Here is a 14,979-nt window from a genome sequence, read left to right as displayed (position 1 = left end):
ATTTAATAATAAGAGATAAATAAGGTTAAGCGTGGACGACTTCTTTTGTTTTGCACAAACCTCTCCAGAATCCTGTTACAGCGCCAACCACAGACAATGTCGCGATAATATCCAGCAAGACACTTGATGAAAGTTGCAGAGCCAAGTCGCAACAGACTAAAAAAAAGATCTCGGTCTTCAGTTCGTTGTTTCAATTGTATATATATACATACATTTTCACACATACTCACACAACGTCAAAGGCGCAAAATTGTAACGATCTTTTGGACATTGGCTGATGAGGAATAAGCAAGGAATTTTCTGTTTATGCTTTATATATATATATATATATATATATATATGGAAGGTTTGGAGATGATGTACAGGTATTATGATTTGAAAACCCCACTAGAATGGGAGAAAGCGCTAATGATCTAAGTGATATGATATATATATATAAAAAATGTAATATATAAATAAATATCTGTAAATATAAACCATCCGATCTTCTGATTACCTCATTTCTTCTAATATATATATATATAGTTGATCCAAACATGAACAAAGAGAAAACACAACAACGCGAGGACGTGGAATGAGTATAGTGTTATTGTTATTGGACGCTCAGGAAAGGAAAGAAAGTAGGAGTATTCAACGTTTCGAGCGGAGCTCTTCGTCAGAAATATAGAAAAAGGAAAGGTCCAAGGAAGGGAAGACGGAGAAAGAAAATCGCCAACGATACACACGCGATCAGATGGAGGGAAAGAGAGAGAACGAAGGTGCGTTGCTTAGTGGTTAGGATAGCCGGTTCATGATCGTATCGTTGCGAGTTCGATTCCTGGCGGTACGTTGTGTCTATTAAATAAGATATTTTATTTCACATTGTTCCAGTTCACGCAGCTGGCAAAACTGATGTGTACCTGTAATTCAAAGGGGCCAGCCTTGTCACATTCTATGAGCCTCACCAAGAATTACGTTAAGAGTATGCTTATCAGTAGGGTGCTCAGGAACTTGCACGTTAATATCACGAGCAGACTGTTCCGTCGATCGGATGGATCACCTGGAGCACCCATCGCCGTAACCGACGGAGTACATATATATATATATATATATATATAAACTGGTTTTTACGGATATACAATATAGAATTGTGATGAACCATAACCTTGGACCCAACCGAAAGATTGCTTGGAATTCTTCACCAGTGCAACTGGCTGAGTACTCCACAGACACGTGTATCCTTAACATAGTTCTCAGGGAGATTCAGCGTGACACAGATTGTGACAAGACAGGCTCTTTGAAATACAGGTACTAAACATTTTTGCCACCTGAGTGGATTGGGGCAACTTGAAGGCACATGGCTTAGTGGTTAGGGCATTCGGCTCACAATCGTAAGGTCGTGAGTTCAGTTCCCGGCGAGGCGTTTTGTCCAAGAGCAAGACACTTTATATATATATATATATACGGGAAGCTTTATGAAAATAAACAAAAGACGAAGGCAGGTGGAATACAAACAAACAATTGTATTAGTATGGCGCTCAGGAATATAAATAAAACAAGTCTTTTACGTTTCGAGCCTACGCTCTTCAACATAAAGATACACAGAAGAGAAACACAGAAAGAAACAAGGAGAGAAAAAAATGCGTGCAGAGGCTAGCGAATCAACATATATATATATATATATATATATATTAGATAATAAAATGAATGGTTTATACCTGGTAGTTTACTGGTAAAGCACGGTCACCTTCACAGTGTGTGTGTGTGTTCACATGTCTAAATGATTATGGGTCTTTCATTCGATAACCGAAGACTATGTCATTCGATGTTTCCCAACTGGTATCATTTTTTACTTGCACAATGTTGAAACAGTTGTAAACTGCTGAATAAATGTGGAATCAACAATACCATTGTTTATTTGTTTATGTGTATGTGTGTATGTGTGTATGTGTGTGTGTGTTGTGTGTGTGTACTTATGTATTTCATATTGTATCGTACGTAAGTACGAAGAAACCAAAAGGTGCAAACTCATACAATTCACACGGCATTTTTTTTACATCATTGTATAGAAAAAAGATGTACGTACACGAGCACGCACATATAGGCACAATTCATACACTCCCATAAACACAAACACATAACACGTGTGTGTGTGTGTGTGCATAAATTGTAAGAAACTTTGAAAAAAACCAGTTTCTTTGAGTTGTATGGCTGAGAAAGTTAACGTGAGAAAAGTCGAAATAATATTGTTTTTTTTTTCTTTCTCTTTCAATTCCTTACCTAAAACCTTAATAAGTATATGTTAAACATTCTATTGTAGCACAACAAACTTTCATGTTCTTCTGTTGCCGCTTGTTTTTACTTCGTTTTTATTTATCCCTCCACCCGCTCTACCCATTTTTTCCCCTTTAAACTCGGAGCACCACAAAGTAAAAATAATATTTATATGAGAAAACTAACAATTATTGCAACAAAAACTATTTGTATTAAAATTAAATATTTATTGATGTAAAGAACAAGAGCAGGTTGTTATTATGATTGTTGCTGTCGTTCGTGCCGACATAGTCCTCACCCACCCACTCTCTTAGATCAGTGCTCACCGGGTACTCAGACCGAGGATCACATATGTTCCTGTTGTGAAAATCTCGTGTTTATATTTGTCTGCGTATAATATAAATATAATTGGATGACTAAGGAACAAAAATTACATAATCAACTTCATTAGCTTACAGCTGTTTCCGCTATAAAAAAAAGCAGTGCGCTCAGAAACGAAACCATTAAAACGAAATGTCTGCTTATTTAGGAAAGCGTCATTCCATAATTTGTATCACACCTTGCCGTCATCTAACGCTTTATTTTAAAGCATATATAAACTCATTGGTAACGACTGGTTATTAGTATCGCTGTGTCGAAGCGATTATATATATATATATATTATATATATATATATATATATATATATATCACGTGGTCGACAAGACTATGGATGTTATATACCGCTAGTCACAATGCACATTGCATCGTTTTAGCTTTCGAATGATACTACCCCGCTAGTTGGACGAGCAAGCCTATATATGTATGTATATAATATATATATATATAATATATATTATATATATATATATTTTCACATATTTCAGTCATTTCACTACGGCCATGCTGGGGCAGTGTCTTAAAGTGCTTTTAGTCGAAGAAATCAACCCCAAGACATTCTTTGTAAGCCTAGTATTTATTGTATCGGTCTTTTTGCCGAACCGCTACGTTACAGGGACGTAAACATACCAACATCGGTTGTCAAGTGATTGTGGTGGGACAAACACAGTTACACACAGACACACACACACACATTATATATAATATATATATATTTATATATACATACATACATACATACAACATACGACAGGGTTCTTCCAGTTTCCGTCTATCAGATCCACTCATAAGGCTTTGGTCGGCCAAAGGCTATAGTAGGAAACACTTACCCGAGGTGCCATGCAGCGGGATTGAACCCGAAATCATGTGGTTGGGAAGCAAGCTTCTTACTACACAGCCACGCCTACGCAATATATATATATATATATATATATATATATATATATATATGTATGTATGTATGTATAATTGTATGTATGTACAGACAGACAGACAGATATATATATATATATATATATATATATATATATAGGCTCGATTCTAGTGCGTGACACCTTGGTGAAATATCGTTTCCTATGGACTCAGAGCGATCCATGCCTTTTGAACGAAATTGGAAAGACGGAAACTGTATGGAAGCTTTTGGGATGGTTTCTACAACCTTGTCGCACACTGTGGTACGCTGATTCTACATGAGAATTACGTTCAGTACTACCCAGAATTAGGTACCCCGAACCTAATTGAGAACAGGTAATTCCGTTGATTGAAGCCTCATAGCTGAACGACAGAATCCACTACCACACACAGACATATGTATCTATACAGGCACACACACACACACAGATATAAACGCATACGTACACATACATTCATTTATACGTACATACATACATACATAGACAACTATATGCATGAGAATGCATACATATATATATATATATGTGTGTACGACAGGCTTCTTCCAGTTTCCGTCTACCAAATCCACTCACAAGGCCTTGGTCGGCTCGAGTCTATAGCAGAAGACACTTGCCCAAGGTGCCACGCAGTGGGACTGAACCCGGGACCATGTGGCTGGTAAGCAAGTTACTTACCACACAGCCACTCATGTATGTATATATATATATATATCCTCCAACATGGAGAAGCACACTGAATAAACATCTTTAAGTCATGGAGGAAAGAGATTAATGAGCACAGCTGCAAAAAGGAACGCCGTAACTCCTACAGACCTAAGAAGACCGTATACGAATGTGCTGCATGCGACAGAGATTGTCACTCACGTATGTGTCAGTTTAGCCAACGGTGACGCTGATCCAGCTGGGCTAGAAACAGCAAGGATTCTACCCGGGTATAAATTTAGGAAGGTCCTAAATGTATATAAATTTATAAATGTTTGTGTGTGTGTGTGTATCATGTCAGTCGCACTTGAGCGGTACTGGAAACGTAATCTGTTGCATAATTGAGCCATTGACCTGTCTAATGAGTAGGGTGGTCTTTGAACACTCAACGGGATGAAAAACGAAACCCGTGAAGGAGCGGTCAGCTCAGGAAAGTCAACGGCGTGTGTGTGTGTGTGCGCGCGCGTCCCCAGCCCCAAAAGTTCAGCGAAAGTCCTGTAGCTGGTTTCAACCACGGGGCCGTCACTATGTAGTTTGATAAATTATTTATTCGGCCAGTTTGCTCATGACAAGACACATTTCTGCTTTGTTTTCCATAAAGGAAACTGGGAGGGTTTCATTGTAGGGTCAATTTAAACTACTGCCGCATATAACTGGTATTTATTTTATTACTGGTGCCCCCAACCCCACGAAGACAAATTTCAGATGCCTTACATTTCCTTTTTAAATTTTCACTCTTAAGTTAAATCTATAAATGTAATGATAAAATGCCTATCAAAAATTATTAAACAAAGTATATTCTATTGTCATCTTACCCTTATATTTCGACCATCTCATACATATGACGTGGTGCCCTCTAAACATGTACCCCTGCTTCTGGAATGAGTCATGAACAAGGGTCTTTGTCGGCATTTATTGTCCTCTCCCCATCAAATATGGGAACTGGGGTTCATATTAGACGTTGCATTCGGAGAGGAAGTTGAGGTTAAAGAGGAAGGTATTGGCCCCTTCTCCGGAGAATTTGGTGAAAAGTTAAGGGAGAGTAGCGAAGAAAGCTTGAGTGAATAAGCGCACACTCAGTTTGGGGTTGTAGGTCGGAGAACATATCAAAGTCGTAGGGGTTACGTGTCCCACATAATCAATAGCTCTGGAACTATAGGATTCGATCATCGACCTCCAGGGGTTGTAATACAGAAACACGTTGTATCCTTTATATATTGTTTTTCACGTCTTATATTTCTATCAATATAATCGAGTCTGTGCCGATCTCACCGTTATATATTTAGTCCTGCCAAGTAACTCTTCATACTCCCTCGTGGGAAATAAAGGAAATTCTTTTATTCTTTTACTTGTTTCAGTCATCTGACTGCAGCCATGCTGGAGCACCGCCTTTAAGTCAAGCAAATCCACATCAGGACTTATTCTTTGTAAGCCTAGTAAGTATATTCTATCGGTCCCTTTTGCTGAACTGCTAGGTTACGGGGACGTAAACACACCAGCACCGGTGGTCAGGCGATGTTGGGGGGGGGGGGGGGACAAACACACACACACATATATATATATATATATATATATGACAAGCCTCTTTCAGTTTCCGTCCACCCAATCCACTCACAAGGCTTTGGTCAACCCGAGGCTATAGTAGAAGACATTTGCCCAAGATGTCACGCAGTGGGACTGAACCCAGAACCATGTAGTTGGTAAGCAAGTAACTCACCTGCGCCTAATTTTTATCATTATTAAGGTAGCGTGAAGGCAGAATCATTAACGCACAGGATATAAAATGTTTAATGGTATTTCTTCTTGTCACTGATCTGAGTTCAAATTCCGCTGAGATCGACTTTGCATTTCATCCTTTCGGAGTCAATGAAATACGTAACAGTCAAATGCTATGGGTTGATGTAATCGAATAGCCCCACCTTCTAAAATTTCAGGTCATGTGCTTGTTGTAGAAAGGTTTATTATTATTATTAGAAAGGTGGACAGTGGTCTTTAGGAAGTTGTGAGCTAGCAGAATCGTTAGCACGCTGGACGAAATCCTAATCGGTATTTCGCCTCTCGCTATGTTCTGAGTTCAAATTCCGCCGAGGTTGACTTTGCCTTTCATCCTTTCGAGGTCGATAAATCAAGTACCAGGGAAACACTGGGGTCGTGGTAATCAACTAGTACCTTCCCCAAAAATTTCAGGCCTTGTGACTAAGGAGAAAGGATTATTATTATTATTATTATTATTAGGAAGGTGGACAGTGGTATTTAGTTAGGGCTCGTTATGTTTGGAGTTCGAATCTTGCTGAGGTTAATTGTCAGTCTTTCTTATCAAGGTCGATTAAAGTACCAGTCAAATACTGGGGTTGACACTACTATTCCTCTTGTGCCTTTAGTGATTATTACTGGTGATGTGTAAACAGCGTGGGGTTCCTTACGTTCCGGGTTTAAATTCTTTCAGGATCGATAAAATAGAATATCTATCAAATACGGAGGTCGACTATATATAATTTATATATAATTTCCTTGTTTGTTATGTTTCTTTTGGGTTTCTTATTTTGACTCCCTCCCACCCCCTTTTACTCCAGGTAACCCCCAAACCCATCAGTTTTTCGATTTCGTATTTGTACTGTTCCCAAAATCTTGGACCCTTGAGGTCAATAAAATCAATAGTATTCTCCATGTCACGTTATGTGTACAAGTGTTACTCCCTGACGAAACTCAAGGAACAACCGCGAAGACTTAATCAAAATGTTTAACTTAATCAATTAATGTTATGAAGATCGATAAGTTATTTTAAAATCAAGATACGGCAGAAAAAAATTCCATGATTTATAATTTTTGTTACTACTTTTTGTAGATTTTTTTACTTGTCTCCATCATTCCACTGCAGCCATGCTAGGGCACCGCCCAGAAGAATTTCGGTCGAACGAATCGATCCCAGTACTTTTTACTTTCTTTAAGCCTGGTACTAATTCTACCGGTCTCTTATACCGAACCGCTAAGTTATAGAGAGGTAAACACATGAACATCGGTTGTCAACCAATGGTGGGAGGCAAACACAGACACATACATATGTATATATATATAAAGTACCAGTTACGCACTGGGGTCGATGTAATCGACTTAATCCCTTTCTCTGTCTTTGTTTGTCCCCTTTATGTTTAGCCCCTTGTGGTCAATATATATATATATATATATAGAAAATAGTAAAAAGTGAAAAAAACTACAGAAGGCTTAAAGGTTAAAATATATATATATATATATATATATATCGCAAATAAGAAAATGGTGGAGAACAATACGTGGTTCATCAACTTTTGGACATTAAAATGTTAACTTATTTATTTATTAAACTGACAATTATAATAACATACATATAGCATATTATCCTTTGCATATAAGATATAAGATATAAAATATAGTAATATATAAGGATAATTTGCGATATAAATTAATGGTAAAATATCTCTTTACCTTCACCTATTTAGTTCACTAGGTAATGTAATTGCAATGCAATAAAAAACACTTGTGTATTAATAATTGGGTTTTCTACCAGCAGCATATTGGATAGATATTATCCCTTAGTGGGTTGGATTCACAACCGCTAACTTTCTTGGAGTTTTATATATATATATATAGATATATATATATATATATATATATATATATATATATATATATATATATACGACGGGCTTCTTTCTGTTTCCCGCTACCAAATCCAGTTACAAGGCTTTGGTCGACCCGAGGCTATAGTAAAAGATATTTGCCCAAGGTGCAAAGCAGTGGAACAGACGCTTTGCGCTCCTGGGTTCAAATCTCACCGAGGTCAGCTTTACCTTTCATAATTTCTGGCTCGATAAAATAAAGTACCTCAGTTAGGTACCTGAGTCGATGTACCTGTTTGCCCCTCCCCTCATAATTGCTGGCTTTGTACTCGAAGTAAGAATCAATTAGTGTTGTGGGGTGCGGTGAAGTGGTTGAGGGTTGTGAAATTTAGTTCTGAGTTTAAATCAAATACACAGCCAAGGACATAATTTCATTTACTAAACTTATTGACATTTTGAATAATTTAGTTGTAGATATACTGTGTCTGGGGAAAAGGCGGGATGATCACGGCTGGAATACCTTTGATCTGTTCGACATGTGCCAACTGACCCAGGAACAACATTAACAGTTTCCGCTTGACTTGTTTATCTGAGAAAAAGAAGAGTCTTTTTATGAACTTTACCTCTCGGCTTAAGATAAAAATATTTGAGAAAAGGAAAAAAAAAGTAAGAGTTGGGGGTTAAGACCAGACATCTTAAGTTGTGTCTAGGTGTGATGACGGAACAGTAAATAAGGTATGTAAAGGTGGAGGGGAGAGAAGGAGAGAGAGAGAGAGGCAATCTTTGAAGTAAAGGAAAAAGGAAGTCAGGCGAAAAAAACAAAAAAATGATAACACGACTTTTGTTTGATGGTTAAAACAAGCCAAGACGATAGGGTGTAAATTATGTTGGGGTAGGACAATGTCGTGTCCCAAACACACACACTTATATGTAAACATGTATTCCACACACACACATTTTATATATATATATCATATATATTATACATATATATATATATATATATATATATATATATATATATATATGTATATGTATGTATGTATATATGTATAAGACACCATAATCTTTTAACGAGGAAGCACAAGTCTTTATTTCAAAACCGGCTTTTTCTTTATTGGAGGAATTTTTTAAAAAATACATTACATACACGCACACACACATTTTATATATATATATATATATATATATATATATATATATATATATATATATATATATTATATATATATATATATATATATATATATATATATGTGTGTGTGTGTGTGTGTGTGTGTGTGAAAGAGAGAGAGAGAGATGGATGGATGGATGGATGTGTGTATATCCATGTGTCTATGCATCTATATATGTATACCAGTGTGTACGGATTAATGCGCGCGTATGTATGTGTGCGTGTATGCGTATATATAAATGAATTTTATCATTATTATTATTATTATTATTATTATTAAAACTACTATTATTGACAGTAACCACAAAGGTCTACCGTTAATTGACAGTTAGACACAACTTCGAAGTCACTATCAACAGGTTATTAATAATAACATGTCTCCTAGCGAGTCTTTTTTTCTTCAGTTCATATTCACATTTATGTATGTATGTTTACACACACACACACACACGTGTACGTATGAACACACATGCATGTGTGTATGCAGGTGTACATGCACTAAAGCATATGGAACGGAAAGTGAAATACCTTTTAACTACCGTCACCATCCACACACACACACATCCTGTCACTTTTACAAGTTGAGATGACCCTTACATACCTTAAAAACAAATTATAGAGCTCCTGTTTTGACAGACTTAACAGGTGAAACAGACAACTGATTGTGTGCACCTGTCTATGTACGCGTTTGTGTGTGTGTGAGAGTGTGTGTGCGTGTGTACCCTTGGGCCGGCCAAAACCTTGTGAGTTAATTTATTAGACAGAAACTGAAAGAAGCCCATCGTGGTATATATATATATATATATATATTATATATATATATACACACATCTAAGGTAGGATAAAGTTTTTCGAAAAAAAATTTATCAATGGCCAGCATATTAAAAAATACCTTTATTGATTAAATTTATATATATATATATATATATATATATATATATATACACGTGTGTGTGTTGTATAATGCGTATGTGTCTATGTGTCTGTATTTGTCCCCCCCCAACCCACACACACACACACACACCACTACCACCATCGCATGACAACCGATGTTGGTGTGTTAACGTTCTGATAGAACAAGTACTAAGGCTTACGAAGAATAAGTCCTAGGTTCGATTTCTTCAACTAAAATAACCCTTCAAGGTAGGTGCTCCAGCATGGCCACAGTCAAATGACTGAAACAAGGAAAAGAATAAGAGAATACACACACAAACAAAAGCGATCCTTTATTCTGTTCCAGTGCAGAAACATGTTTTTATACAGTTCTATGTTTAAGAGATGAGGAATTGTGTACATTATTTACGTTATTTACATTCGACGGATATTTGTCCTCATCTTGTTTGTTCAAGATGAGGACAAATATCCGTCGAATGTAAATAATGTTTTTATATGGTGTGCATAATATATACGCAGACGTTGGGTGTATATATTATATTTTACCTTATACTTTAGTCAACAACAATTTATGGAAGTTGCCTCTGGTAGGCAGATTTTCTAATTCTCGGCAACAATTTATCTGAGTATGTGATATGGTTAACCCTGGGTCAGCCCTGATCCAGCAAACTTATAAACAAAAGGCGTTCCAGTCGTGACCGTCTGGTCGATCTTGGTAAATGTGAAAAACAATGTTGGTATCCAGGAGCGATTTGAACTCAGTACCTGGAGAACTGTTTATGTATTTTAATATCTGAATAAGACAGGCGTTTGAGGGACATCGACCTTCGCTCCTCGAATGGATAGAATGTTAAGGCGACCTCAGCAGGTTTTGAACTCAGCCACAAGACAATACTCCATCAAGTTATTGAGTCCAATGACGCTCGATCGATTTCGCTAATCCTAAGCTAACATGTAGATTAACTAAACCTCTTATATGTAGATTAAATATAGATTATAACCGGCTTGTGTTTGCTGCCCCGTACTGCCAGAAATAGCAGCCCAATTTCCCTTAAACATACTCTACATTAAGGCGCGTTGGATAATGTAGCGATGATATAAATGGGTGATAAAAAAAAATATGGGAGGGTCACGACTAGAGTGTCTTTGTAATGTCTAGTCGATCAGAGCTGGGTTAAACAATTAGATAAACACGAAATGAATATTCAGGTGTGTGTGAGTAACAACTTTGGTAAATGCTTTTGTTATTGTTTTGAGCTGTTATTTATATATTTGTTCTGTAAATAAATCCTGCACTTAAAAGTTCTAAAGTGTCTGGTGTGTGTGTGTGTATGTTTACCTGTCAATAAAAAAATAATATTGATCCGTATTTCAACAGATTTTCGACGCTGTACAATGTGTAAAGATGACAAAGCACAAATAAGAAAGTTAACAATAATAAACAGTAACAATAATAGCAATAAATACGTTATTCAAACAAAATGTTGGGGAGAAAAAAAATTGAAATAGAACGAAGTTGAAAAAAAGGGTGAATTCACACACACACACAGACACACACACACACGTAGATAGGCAATATCATTATATAATAAATGCTATTGTCTTCTTTGAACCTCCGCCCGTCTGGGAATGACAGAACAGCTGAGATGAATGAAATACGTAAACGGTTAAGATTTTGACAACAAACTCCGTAGATTCTGCAAGAATCGAAACAGTTTTTAGGTTGGAATAACCAAATAAATAAATAAATAAAGTTGTTTTTCGGCAAAGTTAAATTACATTTAAAAATTAAGATTTATAAAGTTTAACGAATTTTGGGATAACGTCTTTGATTGCTAATGAAATCAATTAAAAACGAGTTACGAAGCTAACGTAATTCTTGATTTTAGAAATCCATTCTCATCTAATGCCGATGTCACCTTCTTGTGACCCTGGGTCCAATGTTAGATATTAACTTGCCTTTGTGACCCTTTAACAACTATTAAAAATATTTCTTCGGACCGGGGAACATTAAATGTTTTTCTCACACTTGTTGTCAAAAACTCAAGAACTTTATTTCACACACACACACACACACATCTCTTATCTTATTTCAGTCATTAGACTGCGGCCATGCTGGGGCATCGATTTACAACAAGAGAAAAAAACACACCACACACACACACACACCAACAGATCCGAACACGGGAAGCGAACCAGGTATCTATCGCTTGCCGGTCAACGGGTTTGTTTGTTTGTTTGTTTGGGTTGTTTTTTTTTCCTGTGTAAGGTCGAACTTCGAAACAATACGTGTGTGTGTGTGTGTGTGTGTGTGTGTTTGTGTGTTAAAAGAAAATTTTTTTGTTAAAAGAAATAAAGAAAACTTCAAAATGAAATCTTTTTAGTTTGGATCCAAAGTTGACTTACGTTGGATGGAGAGAATTCTGCGATTTCTATGAATGGAAGGCGATAACACCGAAACCAAACTCCTCCAATTGATAAATGATAATAATAATAATACTAATAATAGTTATAATAATAGTAATTGTTTCAATTATATGTTATAAGTATTATTTTTTTTCTTTTTTAAAGGACGGCTGTTGTTCCTCGGTGGAATAAAGTCGAGATGGATAGAATAATAGACAGACAGACAGACAGTGTATATATCCGTGTTGTTATTTCGATAGTTTTCGAGCAAGTGTCGAAAGAGAGAAGAGCAACAGATAAAAATATTTGATTCGCTTTCGTTGCCATCCGTTGTTTAGCGCCTCATGGTGTTGTTAGGCAGGTTTGATAGAGACATGGACAGAGAGAGAGAGAGGGAGGGGGGAGAGAACGAGAGAGAGAGAGAGGCTGAACGGGAGAAGAGAGAGAGGCAGGGAGGGAGAGAAGAGAGAGAAGCAGGGAGGGAGAGTAGAGAAAGAGTGTGTGTGTGTGTGTGAAAGAGGGTGAGAAAGAGATATAAGACAACAGTGAAAGAGGGGAAAAAGCTGAAAAAAAATGGGGTAAGGGAGGTGACCTGCGAAAGACAGAGAGTGAGAGAGAGAGAAAGGGGAAAAGGGAAGGGAAGTTCTTTCGTGACAGAGAGGGGGGATACTAACTCTCTCTCTCACACACACACTCACACAACCATACGTATGTGGTGAAGGGGGAGATAGAAAAAGCAAGGTGAAACAGAGCGAGTAGGAAGGAGTAAGAGGGAGAGGAGATATGCTTAAGGGAAGGGGGAAGTGACTGACAAGAGAGAGGGAGAAAGAGAGTAAGCGCGGTAAGAGACACGCAAGATTACACAGAACGTGATGGCATGGGGGGGGAAGGAGATATATGTATGTGTGAGGAGAGAGAGAGAGAAGAAAACAGAGTAAGAGAGAAATAGAGAAAGAGGAAGAGGGATTAGATCGGTAGATGCAGTGAGAGGGTAGAAGAGAGGCGGAGAGAGGGAAGGTAGGGGAGAAGATTGCTTGAACTAATCGACTGCCTTCCTGATCAAAGACGTTCCATTTATGACCATTCCTTCTTTTATAGAGCTAAGAGTACACTATCAGCCAATGTGTCTTGCATGTGTTTTAAATGGAAAGATGTGTGATTTGAGGGAGATTTGGTGGTTATTTCTAGCAGGGGTCGATCGAGCACCCAGAGGTTTAAGAAAGGAGGGAGAGAAAGAGAGAGATGGGGGAGGAATGAAAAGAGAAAGGGAGGAGGGAGGGGTAGAAAGGAAGAAGTTGATAGGGAGTAAAAGGTGTGAGGGAGAAGAAAAGGGATAACAGAGAGAGGAGGGGTGAGAGTATAAGATACAGGGGAGAACTGGAGGTACGGCAGAGAAAGAGAAAGAGAAGGAATAAGAGGGAAAAAGTTGAGGAGATAGAGAGTGAAATAAAGATAGAAAGAAAGGAAAGAGAGAGACAAAGAAACAGTAAATTATAAGAGAGAGATGTAACAGAGGGAGGGGGATTATAGATTGAATGAAATACAAGAGGGAGGGAGATTGAGAGATAACGAGAAGGAGAACGGGAAGGGGAGGGAGAAAAGAGAGAGAGAGAAGGGAAAAGCAAGAAAAAGATAGAAGGGGCAGAGAGAGAGAGAAAGAAAGATGCGGCTACTAGCTGTTTGCTGTCTATTTGCAAGGAGTCTTATTAAGCTTCAGCTGATGATAAGAGAACCTGTTGTTGTAAAACACTGTTGCCATTCATACATCTTTCTGCCACTCTCTCTCCCTCCCCCTCTCCTCCTCTCTCTTTCTCTGTATCTCTTTCTTTCTTCTTATTGTTTCCCTCCTCTCTTTCTCTCTCTCTCCATCGTAAACCTTCATTCACGCATTTTAACTACGCCAGGCTTGCATAAATCGACACGCAACATTGTCCTCAAACGAACACCCACGCATGCACATGTAAAATATATATATATATATATATTATATTATATTATATTACAAAATACAATTTTAATTAAGGACACACAGATTTCAGTCGCTACGTCCGTCTAATCACTTCGAAACATCACTTTATAATTTACACGTGTTGAAAGTGATGAAGCGGGGCATACCTGTAAATTATAAAGTGATGTTTTGAAGTGTTTAGATGGCCACTGATTTTTTTCTTTAAATATTGTCCATAATTAGGCGTAGGAGTGGCTGTGCCAACCACATGGTTCCGGGTTCAGTCCCACTGCGTGGCACCTTGGGCAAGTGTCTTCTACTATAGCCTCGGGCCGACCAAAGCCTTGTGAGTGGATTTGGTAGAAGGAAACTGAAAGAAGCCCGTCGTATATATGTATGTATATATGTATATATATATGTATATATGTGTGTGTGGGGATGTGTGTATATGTTTATGTGTCTGTTTTGGTTTCCCCAACATTACTTGACATATATATATATACATATATATATATATATATATATATATATATATATAGCGGCGCGTACGTACACTTTGGTCTCATATATATATATATATACGACGGTCTTCCACAGTTTTCGTCCGTACAGAAGACCTCAGTGGTACCAAACCTAAGCCCACGTGACTATAGGGTAAACTTCTTATAGCTATATAAATTATTAACATTGATTAATAACACTTTTTAACATTAT

The 14,979-nt window shown here is 37.4% G+C and overlaps 1 protein-coding gene across 2 annotated transcripts in view; it reads right to left on the bottom strand.

Moving 5' to 3' along the window:
• The window catches only part of LOC115220410 (extracellular serine/threonine protein kinase four-jointed), a 122,387-nt gene extending 109,655 nt beyond the window's left edge, over positions 1-12,732 (bottom strand). For both annotated transcript variants that reach the window (XM_036509882.1, XM_029790530.2), the window contains exon 1: positions 12,318-12,732. The gene's annotated coding sequence lies outside the window, so the exon portion shown is untranslated. The remainder of the gene's footprint in view (positions 1-12,317) is intronic.
• Between the last annotated feature and the right edge of the window lie 2,247 nt (positions 12,733-14,979).

This window comes from Octopus sinensis, linkage group LG16 (genome assembly GCF_006345805.1).
Source record: "Octopus sinensis linkage group LG16, ASM634580v1, whole genome shotgun sequence".
Taxonomy (NCBI): Eukaryota; Metazoa; Mollusca; class Cephalopoda; order Octopoda; family Octopodidae; genus Octopus; species Octopus sinensis.
The sequence above is the reverse complement of the archived record's forward strand: the minus strand, read 5'-3'. Positions and strand labels throughout refer to the sequence as shown.